The 24,074-nt window shown below is 47.9% G+C and overlaps 1 protein-coding gene across 5 annotated transcripts in view; it reads right to left on the bottom strand.

The window, feature by feature from the left end:
• Window positions 1–24,074, bottom strand: part of ZNF710 (zinc finger protein 710) — an 82,195-nt gene that overhangs the window by 56,394 nt on the left and 1,727 nt on the right. For 2 of the 5 annotated variants that reach the window (XM_054531867.1, XM_054531865.1), the window contains exons 1-2: window positions 23,061–23,331; window positions 22,243–22,324 (exon numbers count right to left, since the gene is read on the bottom strand). The exons of 1 other annotated variant lie outside the window; for it this stretch is intronic. The gene's annotated coding sequence lies outside the window, so the exon portion shown is untranslated. Of the gene's footprint in view, window positions 1–22,242; window positions 22,325–23,060; window positions 23,332–24,074 lie in introns of those variants that run through there. 2 more of the 5 variants (XM_054531866.1, XM_054531868.1) reach the window with 2 other exon arrangements.

Genomic DNA, 24,074 nt, shown 5'->3' with positions numbered 1-24,074 from the left:
CTTCCTTGAACCAATAGCAGTTTAAGTGCTTTAAATTTTTTCAAGTGGTTGGGTTTTAGTTTGTTTAAATTTACAATATTTTGGCGAGGTTTACTGCATGGTGATCAAAGGACTCCCCGACTGGCACAATTTCTGTTTTGGGTAGAATATGAGTTTTTGCAGTTGGTTACTGGTAGCTGACAGAAATGTTTGCAAAGCATATGCTCACTTGTAAAGCCCATGTGCTTTTTTAAAGTTTTTGTTTGCCATAATGTTATGTCAAATGAAAAAGAAAAATGATATAAAGTTCAATGTGCTTGTAACCATGTTTAAAATACAGTGTATTTACATATATGCAATGAAAAAGGCTGTGAGGAAATACACAAAAGTAGTAAATGGTGTTGGTAATTTCCAGCTTGTGAGATTATGGAGCAATTTGTACTGTCTTTACCCTTGTCTGTGTTTATCAGATTTTCTACATAAACCATAAGGTTGACTATTTTAATAATAAGATTTCTTTAAATATGTATTTGCCCAAGGTATGGTCACAGACATGCTCTGCTGTTGGAACAGTATTTCTGCAAAGCTCCCCCTGGCAAGAGAGTGAAGGAAGCCACCAAGAAGAACTTGAGGAATAACTGGATTTAGACCCAAAAGAGTGTTGATGCCTGAAGACGTTGGCCCTGTGAGGGACCCAGTCACCCTGGCTCTGGAGGAGGAAATTCATTCTCAGGGGTGCCCCGGAGAACTGCCCTCATCCCTCCACATCCCCTTCTCCCAAATGAGCTTCCCCCGCTTACTGTCATGGCTGAGTTTTCTCTCACAGGGAAAAGACAGGTATATGAAAAACAGCCAGTGAAATCCAACCACAGCAACACAACCATGCAGGCTATTTTCATTCTTCCTCAGCATGATCTCTAAAGCCCACTCAAAAAACTGCATTTTCAACCCAAGGTCAACTGCCAGAGACAAAGTGAATTCAGAGGAACTCTGGCCAAATCCCCGGTGCGGGCCTTTGCTAATGGAAAGGGTGGCCGATGTTCACCTTGGATGTTCTATTGGTTCCTGCCACCCACCCCAACACCGGCAGCTCTGGAGAGGAGGTGGCCAAAAACTCCAGGGAGATGGAGCAGCCTGATCTAGCAGGGAGAGCCACCTGCCCACCCTCAGAAGAAAGCAAGGATGGAGGTGGAGGGAGAGGCAGCAGAGATGATAAAGTATGAGAGGAAGAGGGGGCATGGCAAGGAAGCCACCGACAGAGTAGTTCCTGAGGGAACCATCATTTCACCAGCAGGCAACGGGCGAACGCACTGCCCAGGCGCCACGGCCTTGCAGCCACCTGCACTCCCTTTCCCACACATCTACTGCCATTACTGGGAGTCATCTTGCACTGGGGTCTTCCTCCTCTGTTTCTCTGCTGCCCATTCTCATGGATCTGAATCCTCTGGACCAGACGGGAGGAAGCAGCACAGGTGGGGGGCCATCAGCTCTCTCAACTGGCATCCAATGATCCTCCCACCCCCAACATAGTCTGGTGGGGTCTGGGTCCATAGGAGTCAGAGGGAGGAAGACACTCTTAGAAAGTCAGGGGAAGAGCATCCTGACCGGGGTGCCCTTTTCTGGGGGGAATGTGTTAAGATGGCCAATGAAATACGGCATGGGCCAAAAGAACTGCAGTGATGGGCAGAGATACTGGGATGCCCAGTGCCCCAGTGGAGCATCTTGTTTTCTGGGAATGCTTGCCGCCTGGGCATGGCTTAGATAAGGGGTGGGAAGGAGGGTTGCATTGTGTGGCAAAAGAGCCACAGACAACCTTCCTCTATAAACGTGGCCCTTGCCCCCTCCCTACTCCATGGCTGGGTGTTCTGGGTTGTCACCTGCAAGCATGCTTTTTTTTTGAAGGTCTCACTCTGTCACCCAGACTGCAGTGCAGTGGCATGATCTCGGCTCACTGCAACCTCCACCTCCCAGGCTCAAGTGATCCGCCTATCTTAGCCTCCCAAGTAGCTGGGACTACAGGTGTATGCCAGCATGTCCAGCTAATTTTTTTTGTATTTTTGGTAGAGACTGGGTTTTGCCATGTTGCCTAGACTGGTCTCGAACTTCTGAGCTCAATGATACACCTGCCTTGGCCTCCCAAAGTGCTGGGATTACAGGTGTGAGCCACCATGCCTGGCCAAGCATTGTTTTGTTTTATTTTGCTTTTAATAGAGTTGGGGTCTCACTCTGTCACCCAGGCTGGTGTGCAGTGGTGTGATCATGGTTCACTGCAGCCTTGAACTCTTGGGCTTAAGGGATCTTCCTGCCTCAGCCACCTGAGTCACAGGGATTACAGGCATGAGCCACCACGCCTGGTTCACCTGCAAATATGTTTATGTTCAATTTGATGCCACCTACAGGCACCAACTTCCTACCTGCTGCTCCATGCAGTGGGCTGAACCTCCAACTCAGAATGTAGCCAAGAGCTTGCAGCTATCACTCTGGAAGAGTGCTACCCAAAGAAGGGCTGGCTTCCAGTTTGTCAGCCAGCAGAAGAACTTGTGCAGGGAGAATGGAAATGAGCCGGTGTTTTAGCTCTGATTTTTATCTAGAAGCCGCCAGGCTCTCCAGTGGCTCACCCACCTCTGTAGCTCCTGCTTTAATTTTCTAGCAGGTCTTAGGAGCTGGGTGGCAGAGTGATTCAATGCATGGAATGTGAGCTTTGGACTCGTCGCATCTGGGTTCAAAACCCACTACCACTCCTTATAGGTGTGAGGCCTTGGGAAAGCAGCCACTTTCATAAGCCTCAGTTTCCCTGTCTGTAAAATGGGGAGAGGAATGCTATTTCTCAGTGGGTCACTGAATTCAAAGAATCTAGATCAGTGTCTGGCCTATAGCAGCTACTTGACAGACATTAATTCTCCTTCTCTTCCCCTTGCCAGAACTGGGGAAAACCCAACCTGAAGATGTCGTGTACTCCTGCAACATTCCAAAAGAGCTTTCTACATTCTTAAATGGATTCAGTAACTATAAATATGTATGAAGAACATGCCCCAGTGGAAAAATTTTACTTGGGGTTACTTCTCAGTGAGTTTTCAGAAACACAACCAAGCCCATTAATGTACTTTTGTAAATTATATGTAAACAGCTGGTGCAAAGCAGAAATTCTAGGCAAAATGAAAAGGAATTCAAGTAAAAGTGCCATATGTATTCCTCTGAGGGGTTTCTCATCTCTCAGGTCAACCTCTCCAAAGGGATTTCCCCATAGGGATTTAACAACACAAGCCCCAAGTCTCCCAGCTTATGCCAGAGTGATCCGCCATATTGTTTCTTTGCTCAGAACCCACTAGTGGCCTCCCAGGCCTCAGGATGAAGCCCGAGCCTTTTGACACATTCTCAGTTGGTCCCCACCTATACCTGCAGGCTCATCTTCTGCCACTCATCCACAATCCCCCTCAGACTCCTCAAGTGTGTCCCTTGCTGCCTTTGCATGTTTGAGTCCCCCATGCCTCCTTTTAGTTTAGTTTTGTTTTTTTGAGACGGAGTCTCACTCTGTCCCCCAGGCTGGAGTGCAGTGGCGCAATCTTGGCTCACTGCAACCTCCGCCTCCCAGGTTCAAGCGATTCTCTTTCCTCGGCCTCCCGAGTAGCTGGGATTACAGGCATGCACCACCACACCTGGCTAATTTTTGTATTTTTAGTAGAGATGGTGTTTCACCATATTGGTCAGGCTGGTGTTGAACTCCTGACCTCGTGATTCTCCCGCCTCGGACTCCCAAAGTTCTGGGATTACAGGCGTGAGCCACTGCACCCAGCCTTGTTTTGTTTTTTGAGACAGAGTCTCGCTCTGTAACCCAGCCTGAAGTACAGTGGCTCCATCTCGGCTCACTGCAACCTCCGCCTCCCTGGTTCAAGCGATTCTCCTGCCTCAGCCTCCCAAGTAGCTGGGACTTACAGGCATGCGCCACCATGCCCAGCTAATTTTTGTATTTTTAGTAGAGACGGGTTTTGCTATGTTCACCTGGTCTTGAACTTCTGACCTCAGGTGATCTGCCTGCCTCGGCCTCCCAAAGTGCTGGGATTACAGGTGTGAGCCACCACGCTTGGTCCCCCATGCCTCCTTTGTCTGCTAGGACTCAGCTAGACACCACCTCCACCAAGCAGTCTTCCCTGCAGCCCCCTTCCCCCAGCACATTCGAAGAGCTAACTTCCTGTGCTTTTGTGTCTATACGCAATATCTAGTACCCCTTCTGGACTGGGGGCTCACTGGGGAGAGAGACCATGCCATTCACCTTAATATGACAGAGTTTAGCACATGGTAGGTAGTTGGTAAATGTTTGCTGATTGAATGAAGGAAGTAAGAGAGAACAAAGGGAGATTTTTCAGAGAACAGAGGATTCAGGATGGTGCAGGCCTCTCTCCTGACTTCATGGCACCACGGTCCACAGGTAATAGTGATAACCATGGGTTATATACAAACACACAGCATAGCTATGAAAAGTGGGCTCATGAACCCATTTCACAGGCTGTGAAACCAAGGCTCGGGGAGGCTGTGGGTCATCAGGTCTAGGAGATGGCGAGCCGAGGCTGAAAGCCATGGGTCCTCTAATCCTGAGTCCTGTGACTTAAGGATGAGGTCCTCCCCTTGCCTCTGAGCTGCTTCAGTGGGGCTCTTTCAGATCTGCACCTGCCTGTGGGGAAAAGAGCAACTCTGTGTTTCTGTGTCTAATGCAGTTTCCATCCAACAAAGGACGCAGTTGAGAGAGCTCCCCAAGGCTAAGGCGGGGCCAGGTCAGAAGTCTGAACACACACTGGAGAAAACGTTTGACTCCGTGGCAAGGAACCCAGAGCTGAAACCCTCACCCTTGCAGCTGACGTCCCCCAGGCTGCTAAGGGTGGGGTGCCACACCCTCTCTCACAGGAGTCCAAAGTTGCCCACTACTCATGCCCTTGGTGGGTCCAACACTATCACGAATGGACCCCTGCTTTCCCCAAATCTTAATCGATTAAAGAAGCAAAGTGACAAGTTTCGTCTGAATTTAAGGTTGCAGAACGAGATCTGTAACACTGTCACAAGTTGCGGGGAGGCGGGTGGGGGACCCGCCATTCAGGGAGGAGAGGGAAGACTGGGCAGATAAGAGATCTCATCCCCAGACAGATAACGGGGCTAAAATGACAAAGGAGCTGGGAGCCGTTGCTGGCACTTTGAGAAAAAGGAAGAGCATATTAAAATTTAAACAAAGCCCACCCCAGGGGAAACATGCAGCCTCCTTCTCCCAACCTGCGCCTCTCATTTCCAACACACATGAGTCGTCAGGTTCACAGAAACCGAAACGTCCCTCATCTCAAGGGGCTGGGGTTTGTGTTTTTGTTTTTTGTAACCCATCCGGGCAGCAGCTGGCATGCTGTGTCTCCCGGGGGGGAGGCAGCTCGGGCCTCCACCAGCCCCCATGGCCTTCTTGGCAAAACTGAGAAGAAAGGGTGGGCTGGGCTTGGGCCTCAGCTGGGACAGCCCGGCCTGGGGGTTGGGAGCAGAGCTGGAGGAGGGAAGGAGCAGTGAGGTGCCTGGATGTGCCCAGTCCTGAAGGTGGGCACCAGTCTAGGTCCTGGCAGGAGAGAAAAGGGAAGAAAGAAGCTCAGCCCACAGGAAGGGCCCCAGAGGCCCCATGAAAAATGCGCTGTCACGCAGGAGGAAGACAGCGGAAAAGGAGGAAGAGCCGGTCAGCAGTGGGAACAGGAAGGTCCGATTTAGACCACGTAAATGCTACTTCCTCAGTAATTCCATCAAACTTCCCTCTGTTCCCCCCACCAAGTGATGACGAAGAACTGGGCTTCAAGGGGCTGAAAGTCTGGGCAGAGGCACTTCTTTGGCCTGGACTCCTGGGCCAGTCTGAGGCCTGCACAGGAAATCCTCAGCTCCCCCACTCACCGCCCCCCATAAGCACCAACCTAGTCTCTGGATTAGGGCAGGATGTTTGTTTAGGAGCATTCTCTTGGAAGAAAGACCAGCCTAAGTTCTCTGACAGACTCTGGAATCCTCAAAGCCAGCTCTTTGCCCTGGGCACCCTAGAGGCTGGTACCAGAGAAGGTTACCCTGGGGAGCCACAGGCCTGCAGCTTCCTGGGGTCACGGGAGGCAAGACAGGGTCTCTGGGCCCAGCCCTCGCACTCCCATTGTAAAGCGAGGGGCCAGGATGACAGACTCCCTTTCCTAGGTCAGCTGTGCCCGGAGTCTGTCAGGCCCTTCCTTGCCATTTACTCTCAGCCAACCTGTATGACCTGTGAGAAACATTAGGAAACAGAGGTCTGAAAGACTCACAACCATGTTTAAAAGAATGGGAGTTAGTATTTGGCTAAACAGAATCCAAATTCTGTTTGGATTCTGTTAGAATCCAAATTCTGTATCTGCCCAGATACAGAATCCAAATTCTCTATCTGCCCAGATACAATGTGTCTGGGGGCAATTTACCCATCTAGACGAACAGCCTTTAGAATGTGTCCTTGGCCCAGTGATTCTCTTCTGGAGATGTATCCCAAGGAAATAACCAAGTCTGTGGGCAAATATACCCAAGGATGTTTACCACAGCATTCTTTACAAGACAGAAACAGAGGAAACAAGCTAAATGTAGGAGATTGGTTAAATAAATGATAGTCCATCTGTTCAAAAGAACTATACAACCCTTTAAAGTGACTTGACGGAGGCTGCTTAACCTGATGGAAATTTTAATCACATGTTGTAAAGTAAAAGCAAAAAAAAAAAAGAAAGAAAAAAGTAATAAGATGGTACGAACAGTATGATCTCATCTTTTTAAATTGAAAAATATTCTGGGGGGGGCTGTACAATATACTAAAATATTAATAATTATAGGTGGTTTTTATCTTTTTTGCCTACTTATAGTCCCTAAATTTTCTGCAATAATCATCAACCTCTTTGTAGCAAGAAAAAAAATCAATAAAAGCTATTTTCTAAAAAACAAAAGGAAGAGATACAAGATCCAAGAGACTGTTCATTCCTTGGGCATTCAAATCTGAGCTGGATTAAAAAACAAAAACAAAAACAAAAACAAAAAAACACTAGACAGAGACATCTTAAATCCACCTAAGAATATTTAAGAATATTTTCAAGGTGGCTTCCAGGACAGGGAAATTAGAATCCTCCAGAAGGCCCTACTGAGCACAGGAAGAATGAGAGCCACCAGCAGGGAGACACATCCTCCAGCAACGTCCATGAAGATCCAGGGCCCAGCTTTCTTGTGTGGGCCCTTCCAGTCACTGTAGCTGGAGTGGGGAGGTGAGGGGCAGGCAGGGGCCAAGGTGCAAAAAGGCAAAGCAGACATGACCTCTGTCCTGGTTTAGGGAAAGGGCAATGGCCGTTTCTTTAGACAGTGAATTCAAAGAGGAGGGGAAAAAAGGCCAGTTCCTAACCTGAGATTTGTTAATCTAGATGGCGACAAGAAATGAATTTTTACAACCACAGTAGAAAAACCCCAGCTGGGCGCTCTGGCTCACGCCTGTAATCTCAGCACTTTGGGAGGCCACGGTGGGCGGATCACCTGAAGTCAGGAGTTCAAGACCAGCCTGCCAACATGGTGAAACCCCGGCTCTACTAAAAATACAAAAAGTAGCTGGCTGTGGTGGCACACGCCTGTGATCCCAGCTATTCGGGAGGCTGAGGCAGGCGAACCGCTTGAACCTGGGAGGCGGAGGTTGCAGTGAGTCAAGATCACGCCACTATCCTCCAGTCTGGGTAACAGAGCAAGACTCCATTTCATAAAAAAGAAAAGAAAAGAAAAGTCCCAAAACAGGGATTTGGAAGAGAAATTCTAACAAGCTCTGTAATTGAAGCAAAAGAACACAGCTGATGTTACACAGAAATTTTTCTGGAGGGGGAGACAGAACACAAGAAGATGATGGAGCAGAATGCTGGGTAGGATGTCCAGAGCACTCACAGCACACTGTGAGTGAGAAGCTAGCCTTTGCTAAGAGAGATGCCCTGGAGCCCAAGGAAGGAGATTCCATAGGGCATGGCCTTAATTATTCAAGCACCAGGAAAACCTGAGGAGCAGTGGGGAGGTGTCTCAATGTTGCCCGTCCCTTTATGATCAAAAGCCAAAAGCTTTAAAGTCTATTTCAAATATCAAAATGCGTCCATTTGGGAACCGTTTCCTGGGTGCTTCCCATCCATTCTCGAATTCTGCAAACAACTGGGCACTGATGAGTATAAACTTTACACAGGAACAGCACCATGCTGTTCAAGACACTCCTACCAAGTAACCAAACAAAAGTGGACAGGGTGGGTCATTAGGATGCATCCCTTGTAAGATGGCAAGCAGTATAGTGACAGGATGTTGGACATGCCCGCTCAGGTCCACAGATCCCGAAAACTTCCTACCCCCGAGAGCACTCCTCAACACAAAAGGACCCTGCCTCTTTCTTAAAGAATGATGACTCCAAGTTAGAAAATAAATATGTCACCACACACAAGGACAGCTGGAGCTGGATGATTTTGTATCTCTTAAAGACATCAAATTCTTCCCCTGGTGAAGCTATAGGCTGTAAATTACAGCCTCGTATTATATATGGCGAACACTTTCAGCTTTGTTCTCCATACAGCATTTCTCATCAGCAAGGAGGAAGCAGTCAATACCCTACTTTGAAAAACAGCACAGGTAGTTCTGGGAAACAAATAATAAAAATGCACCTCTCCCTCCCTTTAATGAAAGAGATGCCATCCAATGGCACTTCTGAATAGAAAAAATATATTTAAAAAGTTATTCTCCCAGAATCTTCCAAGTACCAAGTGCCTTTACCCCTAAAAAGTTCCCTGCCATAAAACAAAGTGAACGCACCAGCTTAGGGGGCCAGGAAATGCTCCCTCGGCACCTGGCAGCAGCTGGCACCTACCTGAGGCCAGTTTACATACAGAAAGAAAAGCTCCCTTGAAATAACGCTAAGGTTCAGACATTCTGATAAAAGCTGGGAACTTCAAAGGCAGGACTGCAGAGCCAATCCGTAATCCTCCTCGAAGTGTCTGATGTGGCTGGCTGGGCTCTGGGCTTGCCTTCACCACCTACTGCCTGAGCTTTTGCCCCGTAGGCAAAAGCCAGCTGCAGAGACAGGAGTGGAAGTTTCTTTACAGTCACTCCCTTTGCAGAGATGGGTCTAGGCTATGGTGTACGGCCATTTGTCCTTGACCAATGAAATGTTGGTCAAAAAAAACAAGAGGCCAGGCACAGTGGCTCACGCCTGTAATCCCAGCACGTTGGGAAGCCAAGGTGGAAGAATCACTGAGGCCATTAGTTTGAGACCAGCACAGACCCCACCTCTACAAAAAATTTAAAAATGAGCCAGGTATGATGGTACATGCCAAGTCCCAGCTACTTGGGAGGCCGAGGCAGGAGGATCACTTGAGCCCAGGAGTTTGAGGCTGCAGTGAGCTATGATTGTACCACTGCATTCTAGCGTGGGTGACAGAGTGAGACTCTGTCTCAAAAAAATAAAATAAATATAAGAGAGCAAGAAAAGAAAACTGACAGAGATGAGCCCAATGGCTCGGAGTCAGGACTGAATTCAATGCCAGGTTCCAAGGCTAATTCTCTCCATGAACTTGGGCAAGTCATTTCAGACTTCTGAGCTTCAGTTTCTTGGTCTAAAAATGATAACCTTGCACCAGCTTCTGGAGAGTATTAACTGAAATCATCTATGTGAAAATGCAGGGCAAAGGTGAAAGCCTTCTTCCCCACCTCCGCCTACCCTCCTTTCTTTCTACCCATCCTTTTTCCTTCTTTAAAAAAATTATTAGGTAGTATGTGCACAAGGTACAAGATTCAAAATACAGAAAAAGATACACCATGAAAAGTCTGCCCTGACTGTGGGAAACCACTGTTACCAGCCTCCTAGATATCCTTGCAGAGCTACTGCATAAGCAGGCATTCTATCCCTCTCTTTCTCACTTAAAATGTCTTAGTTGGTACATAGTGTACATTGGTACCTAGGGCGTGTCCATTCTTTATTACAACTGCACAGAATTGCATCCTATGGCATTGGGCGTGGTGACTCACACCTGTAATCCCAACACTTTCAGAGGCTGAAGCGGGAGGATTGCTTGAGTCCAGGAGTTCGAGACCAGCCTGGGCAATATAGTGAGACCTTGTCTCTACAAAAAATTTAAAAATTAGCTGGGTGGGTTTTCTCAGTATTTACGGGCATGCGCCTGTGTTCCCAGCTACCTGGGAAGCTGAGGTGGGAGGATCGCTTAAGCCTGGGAGGTCGAGGCTGCAGTGGGCTGTGACTGTGCCACTGTACTCCAGCCTGGATGACAAGAGCAAGACCCCGTCTCAAAAAAAACAAAAAAAGAATTGCATTGTATGGTGGCAGGATAATTTATTTACCAGTTCTCTAGTGACGGACATTCTGGCTGTTCCCTTTCTCTTTTCCTTTTACAAGCAATGATGCAATTAACTATCTTGAAAAATGCATCATTTCACACGTGTACAATTTATCTGTTAAGAGAAATTTCCAAAAGTGGAATTGCTCGTGCACTTTTAATTTTAATAAATATTCCCAGAATTTCCTCCATAAAAGTTGCACTGATTTACACTTCTATCAACAACTATGAGAGCATCTGTTCCCCACCATCACATCTCCACAGAAAACTTGTGTTTCTCTCATTGCTAGTGGGCTCTCACATTCTCAGATGGTTCAGAACCTTTTCTGTGAACTGTCCGTGTTTTTAGCCTGCTTTAAAAATTTGGTGGATGGACCGGGCGCGGTGGCTCACGCCTGTAATCCCAGCACTTTGGGAGGCTGAGGCAGGTGGATCACCTGAGGTCGAGAGTTCAAGACCAGCTTGACCAACATGGAGAAACCCCATCTCTACTAAAAATACAAAATTAGCTGGGGTAGTGGCGCATGCCTGTAATTCCAGCTACTCAGGAGAATCGCCTGAACCTGGGAGACAGAGGCTGCGGTGAGGCAAGATCGCGCCATTGTACCTCAGCCTGGGCAACAAGAGCAAAACTCCATCTCAAAAAAAAAAAAAAAAATTCGGTTGATGGTCTTTTTCTTAATGATTTGTAGGAACTCTTTAGATATTAAGGAAATGAGCTCCATGATATGTGTTGCAAAAATGCTTTCCCAATTTTGAGAACTGGGAGACTCCTTTGATTTTATGATGGATTCTGCCACAAAGAAATTTTTTACTTGCATAGGGTCAAATATATTAATTTTTTCTCTTATGACTTCTGGGTTTCAAGTCATTCTTAGAAAGTACTTCCTCCAAGTTCATTTTTTAAAATATTTACCATCTTTAACCCAACTGAAATTTATTTTGTTTTAATGTGTTCATTTTTTAGATGGCCATCTAGTTAAACCAGGTCATAATTTTTTAAATGCCATCTTTTTTTTTTTTTTTTTTTAAGAGATAGGGTCTCACTATGTTTCCCAGCCTGGATTCAAACTCCCGGGTACAACTGATCCTCCCATCTCAGCCTCCAGCGTAGCTGGGATTATAGGGACACACCATCATGCCTGGTTCTGCCATCTTTATTTTATATTAACCTATCTTGAAGTCCCTTCTCCTTCCTCTCTTCCAACTCATGCCCAGTTACCTCAGAATTCTTACACTCTTTCTCACCACAGCCCTCCCATCCCTTCATTCAATTTGTGAGTCAAGAGTTGATCCATGGTATTGTGACTGACAGCCACACAGCTGCATTGGATCTCAGTGTCTTAGAACAAGTAGAGACCTCAGAGCATCCTTTCATTTTACAGCTAAGGATACTGAGATCCAAAGAGGTAAATTGGCTTTGTCCAAGACCAGGGGGTGCTTGGGCTTGTGATTTTTTTTTCTGTTACTATTTAAAAAGAAGAGAAGTATTGGTTTTGCCATAAATTCTATTTGATCAATAAATATCTATGAAACAACTATTCTGTGTAACAGTGAGCCAGGGACTGGGGCTCCAGAAATAAATGATACAGCTCTGTGCTTTCAAAAAGCTCAGAATCCAGTGTGGGGTCCGAACGCGTATACTCAGACTAATAGGTAATGCAACAGTGGCCTGTGAATGTGGAAAGACCAGATAATTTTGCAACATATGGTGTGGGGAAGGCTCAGGAGATACCGAGTTTTAAATTGGGCCTGAAATGATTAGGACTTTGACCAAAAATTGAGAGAAGGCATTTGGCAATAAAGCGACAATGGGACAAAAGAGAGTGTCTGGTGATATATATTCAGGAAGGAAGTAATCTTAGTGTTAGCTGTGGGTGGAGTTTTAAAAAAAAAGGTTCCTCTGAGAATCTGTGGTCATTGGCAGGCTCTTATGTGGGTTTAGGTTCTGGTTGTCAAAACTGCAAGCTAAGAATTATAGAGAAATGAATCCATCTGTAGGTCCTTCAGGTACCTAGCAGAAGGAAACACACATCCTCCCTGAAAGAAGGTACTCTCATCCTATACCTCAAAGAATTCTCACAGATAGAATCCTAATAAACATAAGCTTGCAATAAAAAAATTACACAACACCTGGCCAGGCACAGCAGTCACACCTGTAATACAAGCACTTCTGGAGGCCAAGGCGGGCAGATCACTTGAGGTCAGAAGTCCGAGACCAGCCTGGCCAACATGGTGAAACCCCATCTCTACTACAAATACAAAACTTAGCCAGGCACGGTGGTGGACATCTGTAATCCCAGCTCCTCGGGAGGCTGAGTCAGGAGAATCACTTGAACCCGGGAGGCGGAGGTTGCAGTGAGCCGAGATTGTGCCACTGCACTCCAGCCTGGGCAACAAGAATGAAACTCCATCTCAAATGAATAAATAAATAAATAAACAAACAAAAAGCAAAAATCACGGAACACCTAAGGAACACGCCCTCACGAGTGGAAGTGAGCAGAAGCATCAAACAATACAACTATAATTGCAAATACCTTAGATACTAGATTTATTGGATACAGAATACAAAATAAACGTGTTTAATATTATTAAAGAAATAAAGTGAGGAATTAAAAAACACAAGGAGTAAGAGATTGTTTTTTAAAAGACCGAGCACATTTGAAAAATAATAAAATAGAAACCCAGAAATAAAAAAAATAATCATTCAAATTACAAGCTCAGTGGATGAGCATCAAAAATAACAACTGCAATGGAGTAAAACACATTAGGTATATTAAATCTACGAGCTAATATTGATATTAAAAATACCTCAGTGAAGGGCTAAACAGGGATTAAAGACAACTAAAGAGAGAATTAGTGAACTAGAAAACAAGAAATTACCCCTTCATTGCTCTGTTCATGGAAAAAAAATTACCCTGAAAACACCCGGAATAAAAAAAGATTAAAAATGAAAAAGTTGGCCAGGCATGGAGGCTCATGCCTGTAATCCCAGCACTTTGGGAGGCCGAGGCAGGTGGATCACGAGGTCGGGGGATCGAGACTATCCTGGCTAACACAGTGAAACCCCGTCTCTACTAAAAATACAAAAAATCAGCTGGGTGTGGTGGCGGGTGCCTGTAGTCCAGGGGAATGGCATGAACCCGGGGGGCAGAGCTTGCAGTGAGCCGAGATTGTGCCACTGCACTCCAGCCTGGGAGACAGAGCAAGACTACAAAAAAAAGAAAAAAAAAAATGCACACACAAAACACCCACAGAGAAGAATTTACCTAAGGGAACAATACTTGGGCTACCAACTTTTTTCTTTTTTTCTTTTTTTTTGAGACGGAGTCTCCCTCTGTTGCCAGGCTGGAATGCAGTAGCACCATCTCGGCTCACTGCAACCTCCACCTCCCGGGTTCAAGCGATTCTCCTGCCTCAGCCTCCTGAGTAGCTGGGACTACAGGCACACGCCACCACACTCAGCTCATTTTTGTATTTTTAGTAGAAACAGGGTTTCACCATGTTGGCCAGGATGGTTGCAATCTCTTGACCTCATGATCCACCTGCCTCGGCCTCCCAAAGTGCTGGGGTTACAGGCATGAGCCACCACGCCCAGCCCCCAGCTTCTTAACATCAACAATGAAAGCCTGAAGACAGTGGAATGATGCCTGTAAATACTGAGAAAATAATGGTCAGGCTAATGTTTTATACCCAGCAAAACTATCTTTTAAGAGTAAGGATGAAGCCATTATTATACATATTCTAGGCTAAAAAAAAGATGAAGAAAAAAAAAGAATAAGGATGAAATAAGATTTCAGCCAAACGGACACTGAAAGCTTATGACTAAAAGACCTTTGCCACATGATGTTCTGATCCCAGAAAGAAGACCTGAGATGAAAGGGAAAATGTGAGTAAAAGGTAAATATGTGGAAAATAAAAACAAAAGATTAAATGTATATAACATTAAAATTAGAGTCCAATTTGTGGGATTAAAGACAGAAACATAAACCATTGTATGACAATGGAATGTGGGGAGGGACAGTGGTGACTTTATATAAAGCATTCTAAGGTCTTTACATTGTTTGAAAAAAATATAGACACCAACTGAACATTACACAGTCTGCGTTTCAGGCCGGGCATGGTGGCTCACACCTGTAATCCCAACACTCTGGGAGGCCGTGGCAGGAGCAGGGCTTGAGGCCAGGAGTTTGAGACCAGCCTGGGCAACATAAACAGAACCTGCCTCTAAAAAATAAAACCAGCCAGGAGTGGTGGTTCCGTGCCTGTAGTCCCAACTACTCAGGAGGCTAGGCTGGGCACAGTGGCTCATGCCTGTAATACCAGCACTTTGGGAGGCCGAGGCGGGTGGATCATGTGAGGTCAGGAGTTCAAGACCAGCCTGGGCAACATGGTGAAACCCTGTCTCTACTAAAATACAAAGATTAGCCAGGCATGGTGGCACATGCCTGTAATCCCAGCTATTTGGGAGGCCGAGGCAGGAGAATCACTTGAACCCGGGAGGCAGAGGTTGCAGTGAGTCGAGATTGCACCATTGCACTCCAGCCTGGGCAACAGAGTGAGACTCCGTCTCAAAAAAAAAACAACAACAACAACAATAAAAAACAGAAGTTCAAATTCAAGACCAACTACTCAGGAGGCTGAGGAAAGAGAATTACTTGAGCCCAGTAAATCAAGGTTACAGTAAGCTATGATCCTGCCACTACACTCCCACCTGGGTGACAGAGCAAGATCCTTTCTCTAAAAATAAAAAAAATTTTAAAGAGTATATGAGTTTCAAAGCAGTAGAGAAAAAACGGACTGAAGGAGAGAAAAAACGGACTGAAGGAAAGAAAAAAATCTTTCAATCAATTCAAAAGAATGAACAGAAGAATCAGAAAAAGAACACCTAGAAAACACCAAATACGATGGTAGAAAGAAATCTGTGTCCTGTTTTGGCCAGGTGCGGTGGCTCACACTGTAATCCCAGCACTTTGGGAGGCCGAGGCAGGTGGATAGCCTGAGCTCAGGGTTCAAGACCAGCCTAGGCAACATGGAAAAACCCCATCTCTACAAAAAATAAAAAAAATAAAAATTAGCCAGCTGTGGTGGTGCATGCCTGTGGTCCCAGCTACTTGGGAGGCTGAGGTGGGAGGATCACTTGAGCCTAGGAGGCAGAGGTTGCAGTGAGCTGAGATCCGCCACTGCACTCCAGCCTGGGTGACAGAGTGAGACCCTGTCTCAAAAAAAAGAAATCCATCTATTTCCAAAACCATAACAAATGCAAATGGCTTGAACTCTCTGGTTAAAGAGCAGAGATATCAGACTAGATTAAAAACAAAAGGAAATCCAGCCCCAGGCTGTCTACAGGAGACATGAGGACAGGGATCATAGGCCAAGAGTCCTATACAGGCTGAAACCACAGCCATGGTAGGTAAGCAAGTAGCAATGAACTGTGGCCAAGGCACCAAGGCATAGCAAGAGGAAAGAATGGTACAAAAAAACAGATGAGAGAGGTAGCGAAAGGACCCAGAGTGATAAGCCAGACCCAAGGTGGAGGAGACTATTCATGACAATAACTGCTATGGAGAAGTCAGGTAAGAGGAAGTCACATAAGATGGGCCACTGGGCATGAGTAGGTGGCCAGGGACCTCTAGGAGAGCCAGCTGGAGTGAGAGTGGGCTGGGGTGAAACGCTCCACTGTTGTTGAGCTGGCAAGGAGAAGAGGGGGAGAGAGGAAGTCAGGACAGAGTGGACTCTTCTTTGTGAAATCCTAGGGTAAAGAGAAGTGACACAGGTTGGGGTTGGGGAGGGAGAGAGAGGTGTGACTTTAGCTGTAGAGAATTAAGGCACAGGAAGATGTGGGGTGCCCAGACCTAGGGAGGAAGCCAGGGCAGGACACAGAGGAACAAGCAGTGGGGCTGATGGTGGGCACATGGGGAATGGACCAGGGAAGTGGGCACAGATTTCCCAGGTTGGGGAAGGGGTGGGCAGGGCTGCTTCAAGGAGTGCTGTGTAGTGGGAGGACAGGCAGAGTTCTGAGTTTCAGAGATGACCTGCTTCTGGGTAATGGCAAGTCTACAAACGGTCTTGTGATTTGCAGCTAGAGAATGCAGCCATGATGGGAAGTGATGGCTTGTGAGCCCAGGGCCCGAGTATCAGACATCACAGAGTGAGATTAAACTGACCAGCACTACCAGCTTCCAAAGGGTACCTGATGCTTCTCAAGGGGCCAGCTTGGACTTGGTCCTTGTGAGGACATTCTGATGTGCCCCAAGTTTAGCCATTGTCTTTTACCAAACACGTGCAGGACAGCCTTCCCAGTCTGGAAGCCCATATCCTTGCTGTCCCACTGAGAATGGGATGGGGTCCAGGATGGCATTTCAGGAACCATCCAGAAGACAAAACCACACATAACCAAGAGTTATCACAAAAGTTATAGTTTCCCATTTAAATGCGGAGGGCGGACATTCCTGCTTTCTGTAGTGACCATTCTAACTTCATTTCAATTCCATATACATAACATGCTGGGGGCAGGGAAAGAAGAAAAGGAAAATAGTTGGGTCACAATATGATCACTTATTCTCAGCTTCCGACTACACTAAAAATCCTCACATTTCCAACAGATTTCTTAGTTCTCCCAGAAATAAACACACAATAGAGCATATGTATTTAATATCAGAAAATCCTTTACAATGGTGATTGCGAAAGAGACCAACCCACTTCTTTTCTTTTTTTTTTGAGACAGGGTTTTCAGGCTGGAGTACACTGACGCCATCACAGCTCACTGCAGCCTCAACCTCCTAGGCTCAAGTGATCCTCCCACCTCAGTCTCTTAAGTAGCTGGGACTACAGCTACACATGCCACTGACTGATTTACAAAACTTGGTCTCACTATGTTGCCCAGGCTGTTCTCAAACTCCTGGGCTCAAGCGATCCTCCTGCCTGGGCCTCCCAAAGTCCTGTGATTACAGGCATGAGCCACTGTGCCCGGCCTCCAACCCACTTCTAATAGTTCTTTTACTTCATATATATATATATATATATATAAAATAAAGATAATACATACTGGATAAAAATTCAAATAACACAAAATGAATGAGAGAAAAGACAAAAGGCCTCTGTACTTGGGGTAGGCACTAGGGATGGGGGAAGGGTCAGGTCTGTGAGCTATACACATTAATTAGTAGGTAATAAAAAACAGTTGTTTTACCTTTTGAAGCTGCTGATTCAACATATATTTGGCTGTGCTTTGGCTGTAACATCCTTTAATCCCTCCCTTTCAGAATCTACCCCAATTTCCTGTTGCCACCTTACCTCCCTGATTTAAGGGTGCAATTCTTCAAGTGTCTTCTTTCCAATTCTAGAATTTTTAATTTAGCCTTTGGTGTGGCAGCAGTTTTGTTTTCTAATTATTTTCTTTGCAAATAAGCATGAGTTAGGCCCAATAGTGATACAGGCTTTCACGGGCTAGCCTGGCAACCTGGAGCTATTCACAAGGTGCTTCCTTGGGAAAATCCTTTCTATGTTTTACATGAACAACTGGGGAGATGTTTACTTATAAAGTGGGGGTGGGGGTAAGCCTCTTCATCTGTGCTACCAAAAAGAGCTCGTCCCTAGTCCTGCTTGCCCTGTTACTAGGGTAGGCTTTGCAACCAGCGACTCTGGGACCCCAGTGCCTGGGTTCTAATCCTGGCTCTGAGGCTTACTAGATCTGTGACCTCCAGAAAGGTACTCAACCTAAATGAGCTAACAGTATGTATAAAGTGCTTACAACTATGCCTGGCATATTGTATGTGCTGTGTAACAAGAGAGTTGGGTGAGGTTAGTCCAGTAAGGCATTTGATAAATTCTTAGAGCCGCAATCTCCCTTGAGGCCAGTGAAAGCTATGGGTCCTCTTCCCAGAAAAGTGCACACATGTAACCTTCTGCACAGTTTCAAGTACCCCGACCCTCGAAGCCCACCCACACACTACTAGAGTCCAGGACCCCCGATTTCAACCGTCTGGTATTCTCTATAGTGATGTGAAGGTCTCAGGGATAAAACTCTGAGGCAATTCTTAAAAGTATTATGTTCCCATGCATGGAACTACTGAGCAGGTGCCTCTCTCTCCCCGTTTTAGGTTCCGCTTTTGGCAGAAACATTACACCTTTCTTCCCCAAAGCCCTTTTGACCCTTGCCAGTTTTTCTCTTGCTTCAGGCCAAATCCTCCCAGGGTCACCTTAAGACAATCTCTGTGTGCAGCTCCACACGCTTTTAGGGAATTATGCTGATCCTTATCAAAAACTCTGATGGCTCAGCCCATCTTCAGTGCTTACGGAAGTCAGACCAGAGCATGGACTAGTGTCTGCAGGGTCTCCATCAACAGCAACACAGGGGTGGGTCACCCTCAACAAGCGGGGAGACAGCACAAACTGGAAAAAGCCAAAGATCAGAGAAGTCACCCCGGGTGACTTTCCCAGCGTCACCCAATGAGCTACCAGCAAAGCTGAGAACCTCTCATTTCAGTACTTTTGAGTCCATCAGTGCTTTACAGACATTACCATGCATGTGAATTAAAATGCAGATCCAGTAGGTTTGCTGAGGAGCCCAGGGCTCTGCATCTCTAACTCACTACCAGGTAACGCTGATGCTGGTCCATGGACCACATATGGAGTCGCAAGGTTCACATCAAGGTTAATGAACTGTACCACCCTGGTTAAAGTCTCTTCATCCACACTGCAGGTGGCTATTTAAATGTCCTTTTTTCAGGAAAGCCTCCCCTCCCCCTCTCCATGATTACTGGCTTCTATGCCTCTGTACTTTTTCCTTTGAAGCATTTATAACAACTGTAATTAAAGAGTATTTGTGTAATTATTAGTTTAATGCCTGCCTCCCAGGGAGACTGCAAGCTTCACGAGGACGGGACCTGCACAGTGTCTAGCACATCACAGACTGCCAATGAACGAGGAGCTGCTGTGGTCTGGAACAGGCTGGGCCAGCATCCTGGAGCAGGCAGGTAATGTTTACTCATGTGGGAAACAGCCTCTGGTGGTATCAAGGCCAACAAGGACATTTCTTAGCTTTAAAATTCCCACTAGTTTCAAATATATGCCAACTAAACTTTAAGCTGAAAAGCAATCTTTGCCCATAAAAAGATCTCCTACATCTTTATCAAGTGCAAAACAGCCCTGACCTCACAATAGCCACTCTGCTTGAGGAACAGTTAGGCCCCTAAAATAAGCATTCCCTTATAGGCCTCACTGGGTGAACCCTCTTCAGGCACATTCCCTGACCAGCCTCCCTCTGCTGCAGACCCACAATTTCTTCTTTAGTTTTTCTGCTGCTGTCCTTCCAAGGAACCCCAAAGTGCTGAACGCCCAACTCTTTGGCATGGGCAGAGATATATGACCACATCATCGTTCCTGGGAGGCAAAGTTTGAAGTTAGACAGCCTGGGTTTAGATACCAGCTCTGTGCCCTTGCACAAGTTATTTAACTCCTCTGCCAAATGAGGATAAGAATGCAAGAGCCAGCACCTGCAAGGACTAAGAGAGACAAATACACAAAGCACGTAGCATAATTCTGGCCTAAGACACATTATTATTATTCTCCCTATATCCTGAGTCCAATTAAAAACCTATTGTTTTAGTCCGGGTGCAGTGGCTCACACCTGTAATCCCAGCACTTTGGGAGGCCGAGGCGGGCGGATCATGAGGTCAAGAGATCGAGACCATCCTGGCCAACCCGGTGAAACCCCGTCTCTACTAAAAATATAAAAATTAGGCTGGGTGTAGTGGCGCACGCCTGTAGTCCCAGCTACTCAGGAGGCTGAGGCAGGAGAATCACTTGAAGCCAGGAGGCGAAGGTTGCAGTGAGCTGAGATCGCGCCACTGCACTCCAGCCTGGTGAAAGAGCAAGACTCCATCTCAAAAAAAGAAAAAAAAAAAAAGTCTAAAAAAACCTATTGTTTTGCACAAGTCTCCACCCAGGGGCTCCACCCCATTCAGGATCCTCTCTTCCCAGCCCCCTCCTGCCTCACCTGTCTGGAGCTTTTTTGAAGCAATGACTCAAAGCACAACTCTGCAGCTCCCATCAATCATCTCCCTGTCCCTGCCTGTGTCATTCATGGGTTCCTTCTGGGAGGCAAATCCTTTCCCTAATGTCCAGTACATTCATTCAGCAAGTATCTACTGAGGGCCCACTATAGATCAGACCCTATTCTAGGCACAGGGGCTCCGCAACGAACAAAGCAAAGACGTCTACCCTCACAAACGTTCTAGTACATTTAACCCACAGATGGAGATCAGTTCAGGTCTTGGGTCCTTACATTCCTTTTCTTCTCTCCTGACCAATCCTAAATAAATCACATGCAAGTCAAAGTACGAAGAAAGCATTCCAGATCAAAAAATGGTGTGATGTGAGAAAATCCCGATGACTAAACTGCTTCTCTGATTGTTGGACTTTGAAGAAGTCAATGTTGAAACAGCCTGAATCACCCAGTTCCCCCTAGTTGTCTCACTGGCCAGTCACATCCTCCAGCATAGTTTGTGTAACACATCTGGAAAATGAGGCGCTCCATTTACCCATCTCGTGTGCAGCGTGAGCCCACGGTTTCATGCTCTCATAGCTACATTCTTTGAAGTGAGCTTGATTCGGGATCCCCAGCAGCAGCAGAGATAGTGGCCTTGTAGAAACGGCACTGGGAACAGGCTCTGAAAGCTCAGGTTTGAGTGCTGGCTCTGCCACTTACTGGGTAATCCTGGGTACAGAGCTTTCTTCCTGCCTCAGTTGCTTTCAGACAATCTCTAAGGCCTTTGTCCAGCTTTGAAGTCAAAGGGCTCGGAGCAACCACCATTAACAGCAGACCCAGCACATTCACAGATTCCTTATTTCAACACAATGAGTCCTGCCCTAGGCTAGGCCCTGGCTAGGCCTGAGGAACAGGGGTATGGGAGGGGTCAGCAAGCCAGATGATGAGCCTGCGCCAAGCATCAGCACTGGTGGGGCCAGGGAGCTGACTTCACTTGTCTTCTCCAAGATGCGCTGGACTCCTCCTTTATTTATTTATTTACTCCCTTCTAGAAAGAAGTTGTGCTTCTTTCCAAACACAACTCTGCTAGAAATATCTCTGGGCCACAAGGCAAACCTAAAATAGAAGTGCAAAATCTCTGGTGGTCCCATTAGTCTCCCTTCCTCCAACTCAAAAACCATTCCAGACCTTGTCTGTCTCCTTGTCTCTAGACAGTGAGCCTAAAATAAGTCTCCCTGGTAGGAAATGCCTGGTTGGAATGGAAATGACCCAAGCCCTGAAAAAATGGCCCGCTGACCACACACCGTGGGCTGAGGACTCACCCAGGTATCAGCTCTGAGAAGACAAGCAAGTGAGCCTGGGTCCCACTTCAACTCACTGCAGCCCCCTCCACCAAGACACAGGCAACCAGGCCAGGCTGGAGAAAGAAAATGTGACCCAAACATCCAAGTCCCCCTACCCAAAAGAAAGCAGCTCTATCCCCATGGCCCTCATGCAGGAAAGCCAGCTCCAGAAGGTCACTGGGGCACCAGGTGGACACCTCTCTGGAACTACAGATGACCGATCAGAGGTTCTGCTCCGAGACTGGCAGGTACCCAGCACAGTTACCCAGGCCTGAGGGTCAGCTGATAAAACCACTGAGAAAGTATAGAAAATAACATTCTCTTTAAAACAAATGAGAAAGGAATGGCCACTCTAGGTTTTCAGAAGTCAAAACCAGATCGCCCCATCGGCTTTGATCACATTAGGAATACATTCTCTCTTATCTAATGAGTTAAGAACGGTTTTCTTCTTCCCTTTTCCCACGTGGCCCCATTGGTTCTCTAGGCCCCCTGGTGAAGATGCAATAGGGACACAGACCCCCAGCCCTCTACTTGGCAGAAATGAACTTTGACTGGTTTTACTTACACGTGTACAAATGCAGGACTGAGAGGGCAGTTTCAAAGCTGGCTGAGTGACCCCCAAGAGCACAAAGTCCTTCTCCGCACACCTGTGGGGGAGTTTTGTGAATTTCCCAGATGCCCACAGGGACTAGTTATGTACCCTGCAGGTCGATACCGGCCGGGAGTTTCCATTTTGCACAGCAAGAAAGGTGCTCAGGGTGCCCTTTGCAGGTGGGCACTCGGCCTGCAGCTCCAGGGTGGGCCATGACGTTGGTCCCTTACTGGATTGCCCGCCAGGCCTCTCTCAGACCCGGCTGGACGAGTACATCGAAGAGTCCTTGTGATCCCAGCACTTAGGGAGGCCGGGGCGGGCGGATCACGAGGTCAGGAGTTTGAGACCAGCCTGGCCAATATGGTGAAACCCCGTCTCTCCTAAAAATAATTAAAAATTAAACGGGCGTGGTGCGTGCGCCTGTAGTCCCAGCTACTGGGGAGGCTGAGGCAGGAGAATCGCTTGAACCCGGGAGGCGGAGGCTGCAGTGAGCCGAGATCGCGCCACTGCACTCCAGTCTGGGCGACAAAGCAAGACTCCATATCAAAAAAAAAAAAAGAAAAAAAAAAAGAAAAAAGAAAAGGCACCCAGGATACTGCTACGCCTTGCCCTAACCGTCTCGCAAAGCCTAGATACATGAATGACCCTTTCAGGTTGGTTAAAATCCACACAAGCACCTCCCTGGCCTCTTAAATCTTTCCAAACTACAGCTTAGACTGGAGGGAAGCAGTTGCAGCGCCCATAAAAGTCATCTTAAAAGGCAAGTTGGAAAAAAAAAACCCGATACGCACTAGTTAGCAAGTCCGCGGTGAAGGGGGCGGTGGCCCAAGGGCCGGATCTGCGGGATCTGCGCGCCTAGGGTGGGGAGGCTGGGGCTGCCCCGTCGGTCCCCGAGCCCGCGCGCCCACCTGGTAGCCTGAGGGCCCCGATCTGACGCCGGTGATCACGCCCCACAGCTCCATCCAATTAGGAAAATGACCGCGAGAAGACGGAGAGAGGGCGACAAGGAGGAAGGGGGGCTGAGCCGCGGGAGGCTCAAGACGGGCCGTAGGGACCCCGCCCGCCACCCCCACCCCCACCCCCACGGCCCCAGCCAGCGAGCGCCGGTCCTGGGTCCCCGGCCCGCGGCGCCCCGACGCTGTCCGGGCGGAGGTCCCGCGGCGCCCAGCGTGCGGCGGCCAGTGGCCCTCAGGGACGCCCCCAGCCCCGCCAGCGGCGCGCTCAGCTTTCCCCCACCCCCGGCCGGCTGGGACGCGCAGCAACCCCACCCGCTCCGAGAATAAAGTTTGTGGGCAGCCGTAGGGGCGGGGCGGCGAGGGGGTGAAACTTTGAGTCCCGGGCCGGGTGTGGGGGGAGCGCACCCAGCACCGGGACACCCACGTGCGGGCCCGAGAGCCTCCGGCACCGTCGCCTCCCGGGCCTCCCGCGCCGCCGCCGCCGCCGCCGCGACGCTTTCCTTTCATTTTTGCCTCTCTCTCTCTCTCATTCGCGCGCTCTCCTCCCTCTCGCCCTCTTTCGCTCGCTCCCTCCCTCTCCCTTCCCCCTCCCCCTCCTCTCCCTCCCCCCCACCCCCAGACGCCATCTCTCCCTCTTTCCCCGGCTCTCCCTCTCTCCCTCCAGCTCTCCGGCATGAGGGAATGTGGAAGTGAAAGGAAAAGACGACATGTTTGCAGCGCGGCGCGGGCCTGCGCGCGGCCGTCCCCAGGGAGAGGCGGGGGGCGGGTCGGCCGCGGCCGCAGCGACCCACCCCCGCGCCCCCCGCGCCCCCGCCGGCCGGCAGCGCGGGGCTGCGGGGCTGGGGCTGG

The sequence above is a fragment of the Pongo abelii genome, chromosome 16 (assembly GCF_028885655.2).
Source record: "Pongo abelii isolate AG06213 chromosome 16, NHGRI_mPonAbe1-v2.0_pri, whole genome shotgun sequence".
Classification (NCBI taxonomy): Eukaryota; Metazoa; Chordata; class Mammalia; order Primates; family Hominidae; genus Pongo; species Pongo abelii.
Note: the sequence above shows the minus strand (reverse complement) of the source record. Positions and strands in the feature narration are given on the sequence as shown.